At 37.6% G+C, this 24,547-nt stretch overlaps 1 long non-coding RNA gene across 1 annotated transcript in view; it reads left to right on the top strand.

Moving 5' to 3' along the window:
* The first annotated feature begins 8,047 nt into the window (after positions 1–8,047).
* The window catches only part of LOC131381650 (uncharacterized), a 26,222-nt gene continuing 9,722 nt past the window's right edge, over positions 8,048–24,547 (top strand). Inside the window, exons 1-2 of the long non-coding RNA XR_009210527.1 lie at positions 8,048–8,159; positions 11,055–11,135. This is a non-coding gene — a long non-coding RNA (uncharacterized LOC131381650). The remainder of the gene's footprint in view (positions 8,160–11,054; positions 11,136–24,547) is intronic.

Below are 24,547 nucleotides of genomic sequence, written 5' to 3'. Positions count from 1 at the left end.
GCAACAGAGATTTTGCAGATGTGATTAAGGATATGGACCTTGAAATGTTCTGGTTTGACCCAATCTAATCACATAAATCCTTAGAAGGAAGAAGCTTTCCTGGCTGGGTCAGAGAGACATATAACAAGAGAAGAGGGATTAGAAAGATATGACAGGAGAAGGACTCAATCCACTTTTTCTGACTTTAAAAATAGGAGGATGGCACAAGCCAAAAACTGTGGGTGTCTAAAAGCTGGGAATGTCCCTCAGCTGAAACCCAGTTTTATAATCACAGAAACAGAATTTTGCCAACAACCTGAATGCATATGGAAATGGATTCTCCCTGAAACTCACCAGAAAAAAATTCAGCCCGGCTAAGGTTTGATCTGAGCTTCATGAGGCCTGTGTGGTACTACTGACCTGCAGAACTATAAAATACTATTAATAATTTTCTCTTGTTTAAACCACTCAATTAGTAATAATATGTTACAGAAGCAATATAAAATTAATACAAGTCTCATAAAAGTTCCGAAGATAGCATCTCCAATGATTTGTGCTGCATACTTGCCAGAAATTTAAGGCAGGTTGTAAAAGCTAAGGAACAAACCTCTGGTGCAGTTTTTGTACACGTTAACTGCCATGATGAAATGTCCTCTACCATGTCTACAACCATAAGTGATTTCAAGTCAAAAAAGAGTAGTCTTATAGTGGATACTTCCATAATTCATGTTACAGTCTAACCCTCAAACCTCCTGTTGCTATACATCTTGATGGAACTCCACTAATGTATTTGTTACTCTAGTATACATTATTTTAACATTCTTGTCATAAATTTTACATATTTTTAAATGATGGCTGATTAGATTCTGTATATCTCCAGAAGATATGGTGTCACAATATGTAACATTTTTGTAACAACAGTCAGAAAGCTTTCAGTGATTGACACTTTCCTCCCTCCCACAGGCCACCACATAATAACTGCTCTTGGCCCCTCATATGTAATTCCAGAGAAAACAACCTGCTCTATACTTCTGCCATAACACTTAATCACTCCATGTCTTAGTCCATTTGTGCTGCTATGAAAAAATACCTTAAAATAGATAATTTAGAAAGAACAGAAATTTATTTCTCACAGTTCTAGAGGCTGAAAGTCTAAGACCAAGGGACCGGCAGGTTTGGTATCTGGTGAGGGCCCTCTCTCTGCTTCCAAGATGGTACCTTGTTGATGTATCCTCTGGAAGAGACTAATTTTGTGTCCTTACTCACATGGTGAAAAGGATTAAAGAACAAAAAGGCCTAACTAGTTCTCCCTTAGCTCATTTATAAGGCACTAATCCCATCTATGAGGGCTCTATGGCCTAATTTCCTTCTAAAGGCCCCACCTCTTAACACCATTGCTTTAGGGCTTAAATTTTAACATGAATTTTGGAGAGAACACAAACATTCAAAAAATAGTATCCCAAGTGGACTAAATTTAGTAATACTTATATTAATCAAAATGGTATATCTAACAGATGTAATTTGTATTTGCAGAAAAAAAGAGAAAAAAGGTTTAAAAAATTTGTCCTTTGGATGTTTTCAATCACTTTTTTTATTAATAATTTCTTAATGAGATATGATATGCATACAACGAAGTTCTTCCCTTTTGGATTGCTGTACATTAGCAAGAACAGTGAAGGATCTGAGGAACTTAAGTTTCACCCGACTTGCAAGCTTACAAGCTAGCTTGCCACAGTTTCATGTATGCTTGCAGAAGAGGGTCCTGGATCAGAAACAAATAATTTTATTACTCACAACAGTAGCATTTGCTCCCGTTTGCTAAGCCACAATCCCCACAACACAATGCAAAGAGGGCCAGATGGTACTTGCATATGCAGTGGTGGGGTGCGGGGGCATTACAAAAGAAAAATCCCTTATTTAGAGAACTTGAATATTTTATAATGGCAGTAAGCCTTTTCCCAGAAGGACACCTTACCTTTATTATACTGAATGGTAAATCAATGTACTTTCTATTCTAAAGGGATAAACTATTTCTCCTTTATAAAATATTTTGTCTACAAATATTCCTGAAAAGTTTTTCAGAAAAAAAAGAAGCCAATGCCTCTGTCTGTAAGACATTCAGAAACATAAAAGGCCCATGGATAGATCGTCTCTTAACAATAAACCCACCTCGTTGCTGTACCATCTTGACTTCCAGTGACTTTTCCCATGAGTACACTATTTCATTGACCACTCTGATTAATCTGAAAACAGAAGCTGGGACCAAATTTGTTCAGTTTGTCCATTCAGTGTTTAATCAAGACTATTATCAACAAGATTCCTGCCATATTGATTTTAGTATGTATGTACCTTAGGGTCCAGAATCCAACCGGGTGAACAAACCCAGAAACCATCAGTATCTACCCTAGAAAGCCAAGTGGCTTTCTACTTAGGTTTATTAATTATATTAGGATCTTTCTACTTAGCAGAAGGCATCACTCCTGGTGCAGCAAGATGCATTAGCAATTTTCTAGCCACTGTCTTGGTTTGCAAGGAGGAAGTTAGAGCAAACTTATCATTCATGACACCTTTGCCCAGAGAGTAGGGGATGACCTGAATACCTCCAAGAGCCAAGGTTGTGTCATTAATTACTTTGCTAAAGTCAGTAACAAATTTCATAAGAACTTTCTAATTAAATTACTTCCTTCTTTGAGATAACTTTATGTAAGAAACAAAATTTATGAGTCATTTATTTTCTGGGAAGCTTTCTCAAGTGTATTCATTTTCTCTGGCTGCTATATTTTGTGGCTTAAAACAACAAAAATGTATTATCCTACAGTTCCTAAAAGCAAAAGTCCAAAGTCAATTTGTTGGTAGGAAAATGCTTCCTCCACATGTTCTAGGGAATAATCTGTTTCTTGCCTCTTCCAGCTTTTGAAAGTTCCAGTTTTTCTTTGGCTTACAGTGGACTCACCGTTATCTCTGTCTCTGTGGTCACATTCACTTCTCCTTTCTGTCTCTCAAATATTTTTCTACCTCTCTTTTATAAGAACCCTTGTCATTAATCATTTAGGGCCCATATAGATAATACAAATGATATCCTTATCTCAAGCATCTGCCAAGACCCGTTTTATCAGCAAATAATGTGGCATTCACGGCTCTGAGTATCAGAATATGGATACATATTTCGGCGGGGGGTCATCATTCAGCCAAGTGCACCAAGTAACCAAGCATAACCTCATTTTTTAGCTATCTAAGCATTTATTTGAAGGCTACATAATCTACTGTCGTGTTTCCTTAAACAATTTAAAGTCTTTCACTATCACCCTATCACCCCTTAGGTGCAATTACCATGTTTCTGGGAGGGAAGCAACTTAATTTCTGGCTTCCCATAAGTACAGCCGCAGGGATGTATATGGTGTCCCTAAAGGGAAAGTTAATTATGTTGGAGATCTACAGAGTATACCTACATCACTCAGGAAGTACTAGTTGATGGCACAGTGAACATGGCCTCTCTCTGGCTGGTAAACTTTAGAGCTTCCAATTAAGTTAGAATAATTACATTTAGTGCTTGATTAAAAAAAAAAAACTGCCTAAGGCCATCAGTCTAACCTGTGTTATCCAGACACTCACTAGACAACATTTGTCTATCCTTGGAATGACCGAGTTACTGTCGTGGTAATGCAGATGGGGTAGATACTCAGAGAGTCCAACAGCTATTTTACATGGAGATGTAAGAAATAGGATCATGGTCTACTGTTTCTAGTAGATGTCTAAGATGAGGTGGAATATCTATCAAATCATGGTCAGAGGCAACTGGCAAGGAATGACATTCAGCAGTCATTTACAATTTAATGCACTTGCAACAGTTTAGGATAGTCAAACCAGGATGGATTCTTTGAGGGAGCTTCCGGGATAGTTCTGAAAGAAAAAAGATCATTAATGTTTTCCCTCCTCATATCTCCAGGGGTCTAAGGTATTTTCTCTCCAGGTGCTATGATTGTTGCTTTCCACAAAATTGGTGCCTCTATTTCCAAGAGTTGTAACTTTGCCTTTTTTTGTTGTTGTTGTTGAATCATCTTCTACTCATACCTACACCTTTTGTCCAGTAGGATCAAGTAGAAAAGAGACGGCATTTTGATAAAATGTACAGAAACCCATTACATTCCCTGACTTGGCCCATGTGAACCCCCTTAGGAGGACTCAGTGAACAGTGTACTTAACCAAGTATTCTTTATCTTTATGATCTCAAAATATGTTAGTCCAACATGAGGGTACAAGTGACTGAATCAGAAGTAACTCTAAACCACTGCCTGCCCTGAGACTGCATGGTGTACAAATCGGGCGTGCCTAGTTTGCCATTAAGGAAAGAAAAAAGGCATTGTGACCAGGGATGGTTAGAGCATAAACTTATTTTCAAATTGACTTATGTAATTTCCCACTTCTTTCATATAGATTATTATCTAGAATAAAAAAGTAAGATTCTGCTTATAGAAAAGTTTTAGAATTATTAATTCATTATTAAGTAAAAATCTCTTTTGAAGTTTTTCTCAATATTTCATAAATTTATTAACTTCTCTCCAAATCAAATGTGTTATTGTGAATTATTTGGAGCAAAGTTCCGAGTTTAAATAAAAGCAATAGATTTTATCCCAAAACAACAATAATTTATTCATTATATAAATAGATTACTTTCAACTTTTCCAAGGCATTTTCTTCATAATCCCTTTGATCATCCTAAGAAAAATAGAGGAGGCATTATAAAGCTATCTTTTGATCTCTAAAAATTATATAACTTGATAGTAATTGAATAAAATAAGATAAAAATCCAAGAATTTCATCTTTCTCATCAGTGTTTTTGTACCCACATTGAATACATTCCTTATATTAGTGCTTCTTATCCATGAATGTTTCTGCAGTTTCTCTGAGGATCTTGAGAAAATGCAGATCCTGATTTTGCAGTGGGGCCTAAGGGACTGAATCTATGAAAAGCTCCCTGGAGATGTTGATGCTACTGGACTCTGTATCACACTTTGACAGGCAAGGTGGCATATCATACTCCATTTGCTATTTTTGGCTTTCAGTTGAAGTCACATTTTGTCCATGTATTGGTCAGGGATCTCTAGAGAGATGGAATTAATAACAGGTAGGTAGGTAGGTAGATAGATAGATAGATGCATACATACATACATACATACATACATACATACACGCATACATACATACATACATAAATTAGAGGGAATTTACTAGAGGGATTGGCTCACCTGATTATGGTGGTTGAGAAGACCTGCAACAGATTTCCTGCAAGGTGGAGGCTGAGATACTGGTAGCATAGCTCAGTCCAAGTCCAAAGTCCTCAGAACGAAAGAAATTGCAGATGTAACTCTCAGTCCAAAGCCAAAGGTGTGAACATCCAGGAGAGACTTGGTACTTGTGTAAGTCTTAGAATATAAAGGCAACGCCAGGTGCGATGATTCACTCCTGGAATCCCAGCACTTTGGGAGGCCAAGGAGGGCAGATCATGAGGTCAGGAGTTCAAGGCCAGCCTGGCCAACATGGTGAAACCCTGTTTCTACTAAAAATACAAAAATTAGCTAGGCATGGTGGCAGGCGCCTGTAATCCCAACTACTCAGGAGGCTGAGCCAGGACAATCGTTTAAATCAGGGAGACGGAGGTTGCAGTGAGCCGAGATTGTGCCATTGCACTCGTCTGGGCGACAGGGTGAGACTCTGTCTCAAGAAAAAAAAAAAAAGAATAAAAAGGAAGGCCATGGAGTCTGGAGTTGCTGTCCAAGGACAGCAGAAAAAGAGTGCATCTCAGTTCCAACAGATAGACAAGTTTGTTTTTGTTCTCCAGACTCCCAGCAGGTTGGAGAGTGCCCACCCACATTAAAGGTGGAAACCATCACACCATCACAGTTCATATTCATCACCATTTAGGAATTCTTAGGGAAATCAATTACTACAATTTGTTCTGCCTTTTCCTCAGTGGTGCATATTTTTCACATCTTACATGGTCAGAAATGAAGCAACAGTTACTAATATGGTTATTCTGTAATTATAACTACATTTTCCATTGGTAGTATATTTTACCTCTAAAATTTTATAATCAAGTATAATTACTAATATTGTAAAATGCAATCAGCACTTCAACAGCATAAGTGTGAACTGCTTGGGTCCAATTATACATAAATTTTCTTTTGCCTTTGCCACCCCTGAGACAGAAAAACCAACCCCCCTTCGTCTTCCTCCTTCTCCTCAGCCTACTCAACCCAAAGACAGCAAGGAGGTCCCTCTTCCACTTAATGAATAGTAAATATGTTTTTTCTTCCTTCTGAGTTTCTTAATAACGTTTTCTTGTCTCTAGCTTACTTTATTGTTAGAATACAGTAGGTGTTAATTGAATCTTTGTGATATGGGCGAGGCTTCCAGTCAGCAGTGGGCTTCTACTATTTAACTTTTTAAGCAGTCAATGGTTATGCTCAGATTTTCAGCTGCATGGAAGTCAGCACCCATAACGCCTGCATTGCTCTAGGGTCAACTGTGTATTGAAAAGAATAAGACCAGAAAATAATCCATCTTCTTAATCTCTGCTTTCTTTCATACTCAACCACATGTTTCTGATGGCAATGGTAGCTGGTCTGGAACAGCCACTGCAAAGACAACAGCTGCAGGGGAGCAAGTGGGGCCAGGGTTACACACTCCTCAGGGCAGCAGGAACTGGGAACAGGCAGGAGCCCTTCCCCCCTACAGAGCTGGCAGAGTGGCAGCCCTGTGGTCTTGGGCGCAGCTACTGCTGCCCAGCTGTGGCTTCAGACCCGAGCATCCCTGTACTCTCAGGGGCCCAGGAAGCTCCTTGCCACCGCAGGCTTGAGAGTTCCTGCTCCCGCTGTCTGACCTCTCCCCACTCCTGGCGCCCACTCTGGTGGGGATCAAAGTTGTGGCAAAGCCTGGGTGCTGTTGCAAACAGACCGGGTGTGTGTGCTCACGCTCGGGGTGGCACTGAAATGCCAGCCTTCTGCCACCTCAGCCCCCTCTGGACTTCAGGCACCGACGAACATGGGATGGAGGCTGAGGAGGGGCTGAAGGCACCTTGGCATAGGCCTGAAGAAGACACCGCTTGGTAAGAACAGCCTGGGCACTGTGGACTGCATGTTGATGGCGGGAGGCAGACAGGTTTCTGGGCAGAAAGGGATTGGGCCCACGTGAAGCCCCATCTTCAAGGCAGGGACGGCCTGAAGCCTGGTGGCCAGGCTGTCCGATCCAGGTGGAGTGAGAACTCATGGTGCTTTTTACCAGCCTGCCCATGACTGCGCATGGATGAATCAGCACGTACTTTCTCCCTTCTGAGACCGTAAAATCCCCGAAACCAGCCAAACTCACATAGACGTCAGGATGACCTGCTTGCGGAAAGGAGCTACCCATTCTGGTTCTCCGCTCCACTGAGAGCTGCACTCATCACGATAACTTGCACGTGAAAGGAACCACCCACTCCGGGTCTCCTCTCCACTGAGGTGGACACTCACTGGGACACTGCCTGCGGAAAGGAGCTGTCCACTTCCGGTCTTCTGGAGCCGTTCTGTCAATGAAGCTCCTCTCTGCCGTGCTCACCCTTCAGTTGTCCGTGTACCTCATTCTTGTCATGGAACAAGACCCTGGGACCCAGGGAATGGTGGGACTGAAAGAGCGGTAACACAAACAGGGCGGAAACATGCCCACTGCTCGCCACTTTGCGGGCGACGAGAAGGAGAAACGAGCTTCTGTAGCCCTTCAGGAATCCCAGACCTAGAGACTCCTGAGCCAGGGCTCTGACACCCTCTTTGGGGCTCCGCAGTTTCTGGTGTCTCCAAGCTTCTGGGTGCCATCGTATTTCCCAGTGCCTGCAGTGGAAGCCATTTGTGGTACGCCTGGTGCAGCCAGTCTAGCACGGAACCCGCGCCTGTGCCTGGAGCCTGGAGCTGCCTGCCCAGTTGCAGCCAGCACGCCTGGCTGTGTGCGGTGGCCAGACCCCATGCTCATTAACACACCCCTTGCTACTCCTCACCAGGCTCGCCCTTGGCAGGTGTGGGATCCAGGCCAGTATTATGAGCCAAGTACAGCCTGCTGGGGCGAGTGAGCAGAAGAGGCCAGCGGGCCCGTGTAAAACTCAGGCAAAGGCACCACCAGCCACAGAGGTTTCCAACTGAAAAAGCGACACGGTAAAGATCCTGTAGCATTTACACTTTAAAATCTAGTTTACGTATTGTTTATCCTTTAAATTACAATATAGGCGTTGACTATTCAAGATGCTACAGTCCTCTTTTCAGCTTAGAAAGGTCACCACAGTGAATCATTTTTGATTCAGTCTTAATGGAGTCATAAGTCTTGTTAATCTGGTTGGAAATAAAGTTGAGCCAAAGTAAAGTAATTTTTAGATTTCTAGAGCAACGTTTTTTTGGATAGCATTAGATATAATGTTTCTATACTTTTCAGTTAATGTATTATTTTCTTCATATATACATTTAACCTTTGCCACAAATGTATAATATATGTAAAGATTTTGGAATAGTCTTGGGAAATACTGTAATTAACCTTGATGATGATGGTGGTGGTGGTGGTGGTGGTAGTTACACAGACTTGCTGGAGAGTCACTGGCTTGAAAATATTATTTTTAGACAGTATAATAGGGCTGCATAATAAAATGTTAAGGCCAAATCCTAGAATTTAAAATAGTTAAGACAGTACATGTTTCTGTTTGGAGCAGGAGTGCTGGAAGACTCTGTTTCATCTTTAAATTCTCAGTAGCCCTAAAGGCTCTTCAGTGGAAACCAAGTGTTATTGATCCTTGATATTTAGTTAACACATAGAATGCATACGCCACTAGATGCAGGCTTATTCAAGTTGGAAAAAACTCAGGAGCCATAGAAATGGAACATCAGATGAGCATGGTTTAGATTAGTATAATAATTTTATATAATTATTGGTACCCACTCTTTTTATATCCTTTTCTCTGAAATGAAACTATTTTGAGGCCCCTACTCTATTTTTGGCAAGTGTTAAGATGTAATTGACCTTATGATCATGCCAGCATTGTTCTTGGCTCTTAAACTTCTGGAGCATTCCAAGTTTATAAACTGCAAAAGAGAAACAACAAAAATGACATTTCACCAATCTGACCCATTTATTCCAAATACACCATGAGAGTCAACTGCAGGTTTATCAGAAGAAACAAGTCCCTGAACTCTATCTCTCTGGATTCGTGGATTGACATTTCTTTGCTCTTGAAAAAGACTGAAGTCAGACAACAGTATTGTTTAGCTAAAAACATTAAAAAACAACAAGAACAAATCTCACTAAGCAAATAAATTACTCCCCTTCTACACATGCACACAAACACACACACACAGGCACACTCACACATGAGCACACAGCTACACACAAAGAGAAAACAAAGTTATATTTTTTCAGATAATAATTAGAAAGACAATTTTATAAATGTATGTAATACATCATTTAAGTTTAGAATATCTGATTTTGTGTGGCTCAGGTAAATAAATAAACCATGGCTCAACAATCTAGCCATTAAGAAAAAAAAGATCAGAATTGATTGATTGTCGAGAATTTGGAAACACACACACAAATCCAAAAATGTTACACTGACCAAGAAAGTGTTCCTTAAGTCTCTACATCAATTAGAAAATTACTACATTAATAACTATTAATAACAACGAGAACAGATCATTGACAGTTTCTTATTTTTCTTTCAATGGAAGACATTTACCAAAAATAAATTAAAACTCTATTGATCTTTTGAAATGCAATACATTTCATGGTTGACATTTAAACATAAACCCACAGTTTAATAATGTTCTTAAACCGAAATGTAGTTTTTTCACAGAGATAAAACACTGTAGTATTGGAATAAAGAGACCTTCTGTGAGTAAAGCATTTATTGAAGAGCGTTTCTAGTAGTGGATTAGAAGAAAAGATGCATGTGATGATGAATTTTATGATTCAACTTGTCTGGACTATGGGTGCCCATTTGGTCAAACGTTATTTCGGTGTGTCTGTGAGGGTGCTTTTGCGTGAAATTAATATTTTAATTGTTAGACTAAGTAAAGCATATTGCCCTCTCTGATGTAAGTAAACCTCAGGTTATCAGATAAGGCACAAAATGGAACAAAAAGGCTGACCTCGTGAAACCCCGTCTCTACTAAAAATACAAAAAATTAGCCGGGCGTGGTGGCGGGCGCCTGTAGTCCCAGCTACTCGGAGAGGCTGAGGCAGGAGAATGGCGTGAACCCGGGAGGCGGAGCTTGCAGTGAGCCGAGATTGCGCCACTGCACTCCAGCCTGGGCGACAGAGCAAGACTCTGTCTCAAAAAAAAAAAATGCTGACGTCATATGAGTAAGAGGGTATTTTTCCTGTCTGATTGCTTGAGCAAGAACAAGAGATTTTTCCTGTCTTTGGACTTGAACTAAAACATTGGTTCTCAGACTAGAACTTATAACATCCACCCTCCTGGTTCTTATGGCTTCAGACTCACATTGGGAATACATTATTGGCCCTCCAGGGTCTCCAGTGCACTAATTGCAGAACATGGGCCTTCTCATCCTCCATAATTGCATGAGTCCATACTTTATAATAAATCTCTCTCACACTCTCTCTACATATGTATGTATATATTATCTCTCTCTTTATCTCCTTATATAATATATAATGCATATATACATATATAACATGTATGCATATATTATATACAGATACATGTTACATATTATACATGTTATACATGTGTATGTGTATATATGTGTATATATATACACGTATATGTGTGTATATGTGTATTATACACACACACACAACACAACAACACACATCCTGTTGGTTCTGTAACTCTGAAGAAATCTAACACAATACTGTAGGGATTCAAATTTTCATTATCTTAAATGGTTTATTTTATCTTTATCTTTCTAGCAGTGAATATCACAGATTATTGACTTCATTTGGAACATAAATAAGTTATTCCAAGTATTCTAATATCAATAAAATATTATATGAAATATTTACATAGTTAAGGACTGAATCTTGACAAAAGTAAATGACTTTTTTAGGTTTGATCTTCTCAGTGGCCTGTGGCAAAGACTGATATTAGAGGAAGAATTAAAATCCTGAATCAATCATGAACTTTAAAGGTAAAATATTTTGCTTAAAGCAAAAATTATTTTTGTTTGCTTGCTTGTTTGATTTACTAGTGAACGATATGGATGAGATAAATTATACAACAAAAGACACAGAAAAACTCTATTAACTTAGTGTTTACTCATATATGTCTATATGCATATACACACACAATAAAAAAATACTAGTGAGCCACTTCAAACTGGTCCAAATATATACCATTTAACAAATATTCATTGAGTGCCTGCTTCATGTCAGGCACTGTCCTGGGTACTGAAAAGTTAATAGTGAGCAAGACATATAATACCCCCTGTCCCCATGGCACTTAAATTCCAGCAGGGAGAGACAAGGGGTGGTTTAGTGATAAGTGTGCTCCAGTCAAAAGGATTCAGAATCAGATTCTGTTAGAAACCAATGCATGCCCATTTAGAAGCTGAATGACCTGGGGCAAGTAATTTAATCATTCCAACTCATAAATTTTATCTTTAGAATTCAGATAGTCATATTGTCTTAGGGGAATTTGGGACAATATTAAGAAGAATATCTTTTAACTTGTCAAGGTTTATATTAATAAATCAGTGTCTTTTGTCAATTTGAACCCCAAGACATTAGGAAGCTGAGGAAGATCAGTCAAAAGTAACTTTTTATGAAGATGTTATTTTTTTTTCCCTCTACCAAAGCTAATATGGAATAATAAATATAGCTGTTGACCCTTTTTCCTAATCTTCTGATGCTTAAGCAGTTTTTCTTAATACTTTAAGTTACCAATCCTAGATTCCAGGTACCATGTTTGAAAAGGGGTGAACAAAGGGTTTTTGTTTTTATGGACATACTCTGGACATGTCACTTCTCCTCTTTGAGATAATCTCCCTTTCTCCATTAAGCCTAAGATGATTGACTGTGATGGCATCTAATTACAATTCTTTCATTCTCATTTGCATCACTAAAGAACCAGATTGTCTATTCACCCTCAGAGATATCACAAGGTGACAAGCAAGAAAGAATTTCCCAAAATATAATGGGGGAAACAAAGACAAAAGAACATTGTATTATATTTTCTTGTTATAACTGAATTAAATTGCATCATAGGAATGGAATGGCTTAAGCCTGGCTCTAATAGGCTCTTCTTGTAATAATTTACCAATTTCAAATATTCATAGATGATAAAGTATTGTTACATGGAAAAGGCCTCGAATCCCTCAGTCCACTAGATGCAGGCTTATTCAAGTGTCCCTCGATATATCTCTATTTCTATCTCTATCTCTAGTTCTGTATGTATGTATGTGTATGTACGTGTACACACAAATTCAAACATATGCATAAACACATATATGCACATATACACATAACACATATGTATCATGTTTGGAATGTGTACTAATGAGAGAGCAGGTGTACTAGTCAGTGTTTTCCAGAGAAACAACCATTAGGATGTGTATGTATGTATAGATAGATAGATACGTAGATAGATGATAGATAGATAGATAGATAGATAGATAGATAGATAGATAGATAGATATTTTAAAAAATAAATTGAAGTTGACAAGTCTAAAATCTACAGTGTGGGCTGTCAGCTCAAGGACCAAGAAAAGCCCATTTTTCAGTTCTAGTTCAAAGATTGGCTGGCTGGAGACTCTGGAAAACTGATGGCAAGGGTGATGTCCAAAGACTGTCTTCTGGACAATTCCCTGTTGCTTTGGGAGACTGATGTTTTTGCCCTTTTCAGACCTTCACCTGATTAGATAAGTCCTAGCCACATTATGGAGGACAGTCTGTTTAGTCAAAGTTTACCAATTTAAATGCTAATTTCATCCAAAACACCCTCCAAGTTGACACATAAAATTAAGCATCACAACAGCATATGCAAAGAGCTTAGTTGTCAGTAGTTACTATGGAACATGTATTATTGTTCTTAATTTTAAAGTAAGCCTGTGTGTGTGTGTGTGTGTGTGTGTGTGTGTAAGACAATTTTTTTAGTCTTTTAGACTTATAAGAACAAAATGCGATATTATCTATAAAAGAGTTTTGCAAACTGCAAAGTTCAATATAAACCTAAGGTGGGGTCATTATTATTATATATCTATATATTTTTAGAGATGGGGTCTCATTCTGTCTTCCAGGCTGGAGTTCAGTGGTGCCATCATAGCCCACTGCAATTTCAAACCCCTGGACCCAAGCAATTCTCACATCTCAACCTCCTGAGTAGCTGGGCCTACAAGAGTTTTAGATATTGGCTATCTGAAAAAATATGTATTTATTTTTTGTAGAGACAAGGCTTCATTATGTTATCCAGGCTCAAACTCCTGGCCTCAGGTAATCCTCCTGCCTTAGCCTCCCAAAGAACTGGAATTGCAGGAATGAGCCAGTAAGCCTGGCATGGAATCATTATTATTATAAAAGCATTTGGAGTCATAATTATGTTGAATGTGACTTTTAGATACCTAAAACCTGTGACTAAAAGAGCAATGCTAAATGTGTCATCATTTTAAAATCATTCTTATCATCTTTCTTGGCATTATCAGAATTTAAGTATAGATAGATAGATAGATAGATAGATAGATAGATAGATAGATAGATAGATAGATAGATAGATGATAGATTGTTCTGTTTCAGTCTTTTAAATTTCCAATGTGATATTTGCTCTTTCTTGAAAATTGCATTTAAACATTTAAACCACATGCATTTATTAATCTTTCAGATTCATGGACTACTTCCTATTTTTCATGTCAAATACCTGGTATTATTTTTGGTGCCCTCATTCTTTATCTAAACTTTGAAATTAAGTACAAAATTCTGAATGTATGGGAATTATGTATTGATGAGATTTAATATTAAAAATTAAATTATTTTAAAATACTAAAAATTATTCCATGATAACAGACATTGTACTTTTGCCAAAACAAGTGTGCAGTTCCCTGGCTTTATACTTGTTGTGGCATATGTTTTTTCTTTAATAGTTGACACTATTGGGAACATACCAGGGGAGATGTCCAGTCAGAAGGGGCAACATTACTGATTGCATTTGGAAATTATATAAGTAAACATTGATTGTAATTGTACATTCTAAAATTAAGAAAATTATTTGGCACATGATAAGCACTCAATAACTGTTTAATTAATTACCTCTGGCTCTTGCTGAGTTTTGCTGGTTGTTAGATTTTAACTAAGGAAGGTAAAAACACAAAACTAAAATTCAATTTATCCTTTTATATTAAAATAGGTTGAAGAGCTTTCTCTTTGTCACACCTTTATTATAAAAATATACTGCATCATGAAACTATGAGAGAATCACTCTATTGTCAACACTAATGGAAAAGAAGAAACCGTCAGTGTAGATTATGTTTAAGGCATATAGCTATTGGTGGGCAACACATTTAATTTTGTGGTAAAATATGATTCCTGCATTAGAAAATTCAAAAATTCGTATGCTATATCATATGAATATATCATTTTTTAGCTTAAAAACATAACATCAATTCAAACATTTCTAGGTATTTTCTGTCTGAATTCTTTCAGATTGTTCTTCTTCTATATTCTCAGAAATAAAGGACTTTACAAATAGTTTCCAAATAACTGACCAAAATGATGGTAGATGAAACTAAAGGAAATGGTGGCTTAAAAAAAAAAAAAAAAAGACTTAGTAAACATGTAGTTCAAAGGCTTCCTCTTTCTCTCAGCCAATGTTACACAGATATCAGTGCACTGAAGATTTGTCTATATTACAACTTTTAAAAATTCATATTATGCAGCTATTACAAAATGCTACATGTAAAAACATAGATTAATTTCTTAAAATCAAAAGGCTTTATTATAATTATATGCAATCATTAAGATGAAGTATTGAGAGAAGAATCCAAAGGAGATAATTTCATACCCCTTTGATTATAATCTATAAAGAAAATAAAACCTAAAATTTAAAACTCTCTTTTGTGGGATACATAAAGCATTCCTTCTGGGCATATGTCACAAAACAAGTTGTCAGCCAATTTACAAAGTCACTACAAATTCACACTATCCATTTCCTATGAATTATATTTTTACAAGTGGTATTCACACCATATGCACATTGGATTTTCTATATACAAACCAAATTATTTGATTCACAAGCCAACAAGTGATCATTCCAAACCATAATTTCATACATAAACAGGTTTGCTGCAATCCAGAAGTTAATCACACTCAAATGAATTCATTAGCTAACCAACATATTTGCGGTAAAACTCCAATCTGTTAGGCACACAAAATTGTCTGGAATTGGATTTTGTTGTTGTTACAACCATACGGTATTTTATTTTTTCTGAAAGCACATTTGGAAGACCTCTTGCTGTGGCTCTTCATTTGATAATTTTGACACAAAAGAAAAGTCGTCCCAAAGATTCATTTGGATGTCCATTGCAAATCAGCACAAATAAATGATTATTGAAAAAATAAATTATTATCGTCAAATGTTTCTGGTTAATAAACTGGAAATATATAAGCACTGTGCTCATGCAAATATTCATTGGACATCATCTACACATAAAGCATTTTACCAATCACTGAGGGGATATGTAAATGTAAGAAATGGTTACCTCCATGAACTCCTTGGAGGTAAGGCACTGATGGCTAAGGGGAAAAATATATAGACATGTATTTAAGTAATCAAATATATAATAAAGAAAATACATGGTGCAGGATCACAGATGTTACTGATGTAGTTTGACAAAGGATGCTAGAGAAAGTGGGAACTGAGTTTGTCTTTGATGAAATATATTGCTTTCATATAGATAGCAGAAAAAGACAAGCACCTCAAACCTAGAGACCATATCCCTTTTTCTTGTTGTTGTTAGGAGTGGTGAAGAATAAGAAAGATGAGGGGAATGGTTAGGCTGAAGAAGTAGATTTGCCTTGGGAAAAGCAGGTGTTATGGTTGTCTTCCTAGAGTCAGGTCAGATTTTGGAAACTATTACAAGGGAGCTGAAAGTGTCAGTCATTTTACAATGGATAAAACTGAAATATCAAAAGATTAAAAATAGTGTAACTTTTGTTTTAAAAATAATTTTGTATCAGCATATATACACACTGGACAACCATGGGAGGACTCTAATCTAAGATATTAAAAGTTTGAAAGGAGAAGAAAACAGTCATTTTAGAAAGAAATAATCAAGTCATAAGGCACTAAGTATATGAATAATTCTTTGTTAAATTGAGATAAGTAAGAACAAATCTACATAAAAATAGAAGTACTCAAAGATGATATATTAGATACAGTAATTGAAAGAAGGAGTGGATAACAAATAATCAAGTAAGTGATTAAAATAACAGTTTTAAAAGAATGGAGTTGTGCTATATAGGAGAGGAAACCATTATTGATGGTGTAAGATGGGAGTGACTCAGGGAAGAAAAGAGTGATGAATCCAGTTACAGAGCTATTTCAGTTAGGCAGTGATAAGGATTTATTTACCTGACCATTGCAAGGCCAGAAAAGTTGTCATTTTAATAGAATATAATGAGTATTCCTACTAGTGACAAGCATTACAATGCTGTACATGACTTCTACTTCCTTTTGATGGGAGTGGACCCACTTCATTACTTCTTTTGAGATACCCAGAATGCTTTTTATATATTTACATATTTGGGAAATTACTTCCAAAAATACTTAATGTGGATTGCATCATAAAATGTACAATTGTATAAATCAAAGTAGGTGAAAAATTAAAACATAATAAACCACATAATATTAGGAATAAGAATAATTTCTAAATTTTTACATGGCATCATCTCCTAATCACTTACTGTTATTAGACCAATGTGACTACAATTTTCTATAAATTTTCAAAAGGAAGAAACAGTATCACAATTATTTTATTCCTTTCAGTTGTAGTTTTTGAGATTAACCCCTTCCTAGCTTTGCTTTGCTTTTTTTGTACGCTGTAAATGAAATAATATTTCAGAAAAGTTTACATAATGTTTATAGTTATAATCTGAAAGTAGTTAATGCAAACATGCCACTCTGCTGTCATTACTAGAAGTCCTTTTTCCCGTTGTCATTATCATGGACAGAACCATGCTTTCTATTAAATCAACCACAGATTTTTGTGTGCAGTCGCTTTTGGTTTTAGAAAATGTATTATTTGTAACAGGGATCCCCACCACCCTGCCCCTAGCATGGAAAAATTGTCTTTCATACAACCAGAAATTGATCCCTGGTGCCAAAACATTGAGGACCACTGCATTATAACCATGTGTAAGGTGGCGTCAAATATCTCTTTGATGTTTACGAGATCCAAGAAACATTCTTTAATTATGATAGTACTTCATGCATTTTGGTTATTTATAACATATTGCTATTTTATTGACTGTTTCCTCATTATACATTAATGAAGTATTATGGGAGACATTGATTTGATTCACGACAACTGTGAACATTTATTCTTCATTATTGTACTACTTCTATTTAGATTTGTCTACTTTTGAAAATATAAATTAATGGACAAATAACTTGGGATGCTTTCTCCTTTACTTTTTGCTCTGTTTTTGAATAGCTCTCCAAATTGCCCTATTCATAAAATTAATTTTCATTTTTGTATCAAAGAACATTTACAAGAAATGAAATACCTTAAAATGTGACTCCCAGTCAGGTATGGTGGCTCACGCCTGTAATCCCAGCACTTTGGTAGGCTGAGGCAGGCGGTCACCTAATGTCAGGAGTTCGAGACCAGCCTGACCAACATGGTGAAACCCTGTCTCTACTAAAAATACAAAAATTTGCTGGGCGTGGTGGTGCGAACCTGTAATCCCTGCTATTAGGGAGGCTGAGGCCGGAAAATTGCTTGAACCCTGGAGGCGGAGATTGCAATCAGCCAAGATGGCGCCACTGCACTCGAGCCTGGGATACAAGAGCAAGAGACTCCATCTCAAAAAAAAAAGAAAAAAGTGATTCCCCATCACTTTAGTTTCTTCAAATTATTTTTATTTTTATTTATTTTTATTTTATTATTATTATTATTATACTTTAAGTTTTAGGGTACATGTGCACAATGTGCAGGTTTGTTACATAGGTATCCATGTGCCTTGTTGGTGTGCTGCACCCATTAACTCGTCATTTAGCATTAGGTATATCTCCTAATGCTGTCCTTCCCCGCTCCTCCCACCCCATAACAGTCCCCGGAGTGTGATGTTCCCCTTCCTCTGTCCATGTGTTCTCATTGTTCAATTCCCACCTATGCGTGAGAACATGCAGTGTTTGTTTTTTTTTCAGACGGAGTCTTGCTCTGTCAACCAGGCTGGAGTGCAGTGGTGCGATCTCGGCTCACTGCAAGCTCCGCCTCCCGGGTTCACGCCATTCTCCTGCCTCAGCCTCCTGAGTAGCTGGGACTACAGGCACCCACCACCACGCCCAGCTAATTTTTTGTATTTTTTTAGTAGAGATGGGGTTTCACCGTGGTCTCGATCTCCTGACCTCGTGATCTGCCCGCCTCGGCCTCCCAAAGTGCTGGGATTACAGGCGTGAGCCACCGCACCCGGCCAGTGTTTGGTTTTTTGTCCTTGCAATAGTTTACTGACAATGATGGTTTCCAGTTTCATCCATGTCCCTACAAAGGACATGAGCTCATCATTTTTTATGGCTGCGTAGTATTCCATGGTGTGTATGTGCCACATTTTCTTAATCCAGTCTATCATTATTGGACATTTGGGTTGGTTCCAAGTCTTTGCTATTGTGAATAGTGCCGCAGTAAACATACGTGTGCATGTGTCTTTATAGCAGCATGATTTATAGTCCTTTGGGTATATACCCAGTAATGGGATGGCTGGGTCAAATGGTATTTCTAGTTCTAGATCCCTGAGGAATTGCCACACTGACTTCCACAATGGTTGAACTAGTTTACAGTCCCACCAACAGTGTAAAAGTATTCCTATTTCTCCACATCCTCTCTAGCACCTGTTGTTTCCTTTTTAATGATGGCCATTCTAACTGATATGAGATGGTATCTCATTGTGGTTTTGATTTGCATTTCTCTGATGGCCAGTGATGATGAGCATTTTTGCATGCTTTTTTGGCTGCATAAATGTCTTCTTTTGAGAAGTGTCTTTTCATGTCCTTCACCCACTTTTTGATGGGGTTGTTTGTTTTTTTCCTGTAAATTTGTTTGAGTTCATTGTAGATTCTGGATATTAGCCCTTTGTCAGATGAGTAGGTTGCAAAAATTTTCTCCCGTTTTGTAGGTTGCCGGTTCACTCTGATGGTGGTTTCTCTTGCTGTGCAGAAGCTTTTTAGTTTAATTAGATCCCATTTGTCAATTCTGGCTTTTGTTGCCATTGCTTTTGATGTTTTTGACATGAAGTCCTTGCCCATGCCTATGTCCTGAATGGTATTACCTAGGTTTTCTTCTAGGGTTTTTATGGTTTTAGGCCTAACATGTAAGTCTTTAATCCATTTTGAATTAATTTTTGTATAAGGTGTAAGGAAGGGATCCAGTTTCAGCTTTCTACATATGGCTAGCCAGTTTTCCCAACACCATTTATTAAATAGGGAATCCTTTCCCCATTGCTTGTTTTTGTCAAGTTTGTCAAAGATCAGATAGTTGTAGATATGCAGCATTATTTCTGAGGGCTCTGTTCTGTTCCATTGATCTATGTCATTGTTTTGGTACCAGTGCCATGCTGTTTTGTTACTGTAGACTTGTAGTATAGTTTGAAGTCAGGTAACGTGATGTCTCCAGCTTTGTTCTTTTGGATTAGGATTGACTTGGCAATGTGGGCTCTTTTTTGGTTCCATACGAACTTTAAAGTAGTTTTTTCCAATTCTGTGAAGAGAGTCATTGGTAGATTGATGGGGATGGCATTGAATCTAGAAATTACCTTGGGCAGTATGGCCATTTTCATGATATTGATTCTTCCAACCCATAAGCATGGAATGTTCTTCCATTTGTTTGTATCCTCTTTTATTTCATTGAGCAGTGGTTTGTAGTTCTCCTTGAAGAGGTCCTTCACATCCCTTATAAGTTGGATTCCTAGGTATTTTATTCTCTTTGAAGCAATTGTGAATGGGAGTTCACTCATGATTTGGCTCTCTGTTTGTCTGTTATTGGTGTACAAGAATGCTTGTGATTTTTGTACATTGATTTTGTATCTTGAGACTATGCTGAAGTTGCTTATCAGCTTAAGGAGATTTTGGGCTGAGACAATGGGGTTTTCTAGATATACAATCATGTCATCTGCAAACAGGGACAGTTTGACTTCCTCTTTTCCTAATTGAAGACTCTTTATTTCCTTTTCCTGACTGATTGCCCTGGCCAGAACTTCCAACACTGTGTTGAATAGGAGTGGTGAGAGAGAGCATCCCTGTCTTGTGCCAGTTTTCAAAGGGAATGCTTCCAGTTTTTGCCCATTCAGTATGATATTGGCTGTGGGTTTGTCATAGAAAACTCTTATTATTTTGAGATATGCCCCATCAATACCTAATTTATTGAGAGTTTTTAGCATGAAGCATTGTTGAATTTTGTCAAAGGCCTTTTCTGCATCTACTGAGATAATCATGTGGTTTTTGTCTTTGGTTCTGTTTATATGCTGGATTACGTTTATTGATTTGCATATGTTGAACTAGCCTTGCATCCCAGGGATGAAGCCCACTTGACCATGGTGGATAAGCTTTTTGTGCCAGTATTTTATTGAGGATTTTTGCATCAATGTTCATCAAGGATATTGGTCTGAAATTCTCTTTTTTGGTTGTGTCTCTGCCAGGCTTTGGTATCAGGTGCCACAATTTCAGAGCCTGTTATTGGTCTGTTCAGAGACTCAACTTCTTCCTGGTTTAGTCTTGGGAGAGTGTATGTGTCGAGGAATTTATCCATTTGTTCTAGATTTTCTAGTTTATTTGTGTAGAGGTGTTTGTAGTATTCTCTGATGGTAGATTGTATTTCTGTGGGATTGGTGGTGATATCCCCTTTATCATTTTTTATTGTGTCTGTTTGATTCTTCTCTCTTTTCTTCTTTATTAGTCTTGCTAGCAATCTATCAATTTTGTTGATCTTTTCAAAAAACCAGCTCCTGGATTCATTAATTTTTTGAAGGGTTTTTTTGTGTCTCTATTTCCTTCAGTTCTGCTCTGATTTTAGTCATTTCTTGCCTTCTGTAGTTTTGCATGTGTTTGCTCTTGCTTTTCTAGTTCTTTTAGTTGTGATGTTAGGGTGTCAATTTTGGATCTTTCCTGCTTTCTCTTGTGGGCATTTAGTGCTATAAATTTCCCTCTACACACTGCTTTGAATGTGCCCCAAAGATTCTGGTATGTTGTGTCTTTGTTCTGGTTGGTTTCAAAGAACATCTTTATTTCTGCCTTCATTTCGTTATGTACCCAGTAGTCATTCAGGAGCAGGTTGTTCAGTTTCCATGTAGTTGAGCAGTTTTGAGTGAGTTTCTTAATCCTGAGTTGTAGTTTGATTGCACTGTGGTCTGAGAGACAGTTTGTTCTAATTTCTGTTCTTTTACATTTGCTGAGGAGAGCTTTACTTCCAACTATGTGGTCAATTTTGGAATAGGTGTGGTGTGGTGCTGAAAAAAATGTATATTCTCTTGATTTGGGGTGGAGAGTTCTGTAGATGTCTATTAGGTCTGCTTGGTGCAGAGCTGAGTTCAATTCCTGGGTATCCTTGTTAATTTTCTGTCTTGTTGATCTGTCTAATGTTGACAGTGGGGTGTTAAAATCTCCCGTTATTATTGTGTGGGAGTCTAAGTCTCTTTGTAGGTCACTCAGGACTTGCTTTATGAATCTGGGTGCTCCTGTATTGGGTGCATATTTATTTAGGATAGTTAGCTCTTCTTGTTGAATTGATCCCTTTACCATTATGTAATGGCCTTCTTTGTCTCTTTTGATCTTTGTTGGTTTAAAGTCTATTTTATTGGAGACTAGGATTGCAACCCCTGACTTTTTTTGTTTTCCATTTGCTTGGTAGATCTTCCTCCATCCCTTTATTTTGAGCCTATGTGTGTCTCTGCACATGAGATGGGTTTCCTGAATACAGCACACTGATGGGTCTTGACTCCTTATCCAATTTGCCAGTCTGTTTCTTTTAATTGGAGCATTTAGCCCATTTACATTTAAAGTTAATACTGTTATGTGTGAATTTGATCCTGTCATTATGATGCTAGCTGGTTATTTTGCTCATTAGTTGATGCAGTTTCTTCCTAGCCTTGATGGTCTTTACAATTTGGCATGTTTTTGCAGTGGCTGGTACCGGTTGTTCCTTTCCATGTTTAGTGCTTCCTTCAGGAGCTCTTTTAGGGCAGGCCTGGTGGTGACAAAATCACTCAGCATTTGCTTGTCTGTAAAGTATTTTATTTCTCCTTCACTTATGAAGTTTAGTTTGGCTGGATATGAAATTCTGGGTTGAAAATTCTTTTCTTTTATAATGTTGAATATTGGCCCCCACTCTCTTCTGGCTTGTAGAGTTTCTGCTGAGAGATCAGCTGTTAGTCTGATGGGCTTCCCTTTGTGGGTAACCCGACCTTTCTCTCTGGCCGCCCTTAACATTTTTTCCTTCATTTCAACTTTGGTGAATCTGACAATTATGTGTCCTGGAGTTGCTCTTCTCAAGGAGTATCTTTGTGGCGTTCTCTGTATTTCCTGAATCTGAATATTGGCCTGCCTTACAAAAAAAGTTTTTCCAAGAAATTAATATTCACTTCCAAGTTATAGTGTTTTCAAAACAATGCATCCGATGTGAAATTTTCTGTTTACTTTTGACATTTTAAAATAGTAAGCTTGTATTTAGCTAGTTCTCTAGCAAGAATTTTTCTTCATGGACTACAAGAATCTTCAGAACTAGTAGAAAGTAAAATCTATCAAGTTCAAAATATTAAGATTCCATAAAAATATGGGATAACTTGAACTTCAATATTTTAGCAAATGACATGACAATTTGGCTTTAATATTTCTATTGATCTAGATACAACTGGACAAAAATAAACCACACTACCTATTTCAACAAATTCTCTATATTTAATACAGAGCTGTTGGAAGCTGTGTATTTAGTATAGAGCTGTTCCAAAGCTGTTGAAAGGCTGTATAAGCAAAAAGAGAAAACAGGATCCAGAGATAATAACTCAAAAAAAGAAAAAAAAAGACTTGCAGAACAAAAGGAAGAAGTTACATTGTCACATCCTAGAGTCTTGTAAGAAGGGCAACACAGATCTGGAACTTCTTCCTGAAGAAGAAACTGTAATCTGTTTGTAGCTGGTTCCACTAAGGAAGAATAATGAGACTGGTTCAAAGAGTGTCTGAAGAAGCTTGTGGAGAACTACCTGCTGCTCTAGGAGGAAAGGTCTACTTTTGAGCAAAAATAGTAAACAATGCATTGTCCCCCTTTCCTGCATTCCAATCTCCTTCTATTTCGCCCTATTTGGAGCTGAGAGAAAATTTACAAATAAACAATACAGACTATACCAGTCTACAGCCATTTGTGTTGATATTACAAATACAAGCAACATGCTTCTGCCTAACAAAATGTGACTCTCCCCAGCACAAAATAAGTCTCTCTCACTCTCTCCACAAAGAAGCCAGATGCAAATTCCTAACAATCATGGCCATCTATCTTTGGCCTCAGTCCCAGCATTTATGTTCATCTTCTTCTTGTTTAGTTATAATCCCACCCGAATATCATGAAACCTAAAAGAAGCATTGGAAAGTTAACCAATAATCCTTATATAAAATGATAATGGAAATGAGGAGTGAACAAAAAAGTATTGAAAGATAAAAAGTAAATAAATAATTGGCATATTATTTCGGGGTCAATTTTGAATGAAGAAAATAACCATAAAAGATCATGACTAAAACACTGAATGAACAGTGAGTATGAAAATTCCATTGAAAAATTAAAGGCTTATGTTCTATGTTTTTTTAAATTTCTTTTTTTTATTAATTTTTTTTGCACACAAAAACAATAAACATTTTCTAATAATACATACAAACAAAAAGATGCGTATCAAACATATTAGGAAGGTTGCACATGGGAAGTCGGGGAATAGAAATGGGGGGTGGGAGTTAAAATAAATGAGAGAGGGACTTTATATGGATCAGTGATAATAACTCAATCCTCTGTTTGACAAAGAAGAGGGAGAAGGAAGAGGAGGAAAAAGAAAGTGGGATAAAGGATCAGAAAGGGAGGAAAATAGAAAAAATTAGAGTATGACTCCAGGGTAGACCTGTTTTGTTGTCACTGAGTTGGTTGGTTAGTTTGTCTGTTGTATTTTTCATGTTTCGCCATGTTGGCCAGACTGGTCTCGAACTCCTAGCCCGAAGTGATCAACCTGCCTCGCCCCCCAGAGTGCCGGGACCACAGGCGTGAGCCACCACGTCCAGCCCCCACATTGCTTCTGGCCTCCGTGGTAGACCTCCGAGACGGAGCGGCCGGGCAGAGGCGCTCCTCACTTCCCAGACGGGGTGGCCAGG

Source organism: Hylobates moloch, unplaced genomic scaffold, assembly GCF_009828535.3.
Source record: "Hylobates moloch isolate HMO894 unplaced genomic scaffold, HMol_V3 SCAFFOLD_2, whole genome shotgun sequence".
NCBI lineage: Eukaryota > Metazoa > Chordata > Mammalia > Primates > Hylobatidae > Hylobates > Hylobates moloch.
This window is presented reverse-complemented; position numbering and strand designations above follow the sequence as displayed.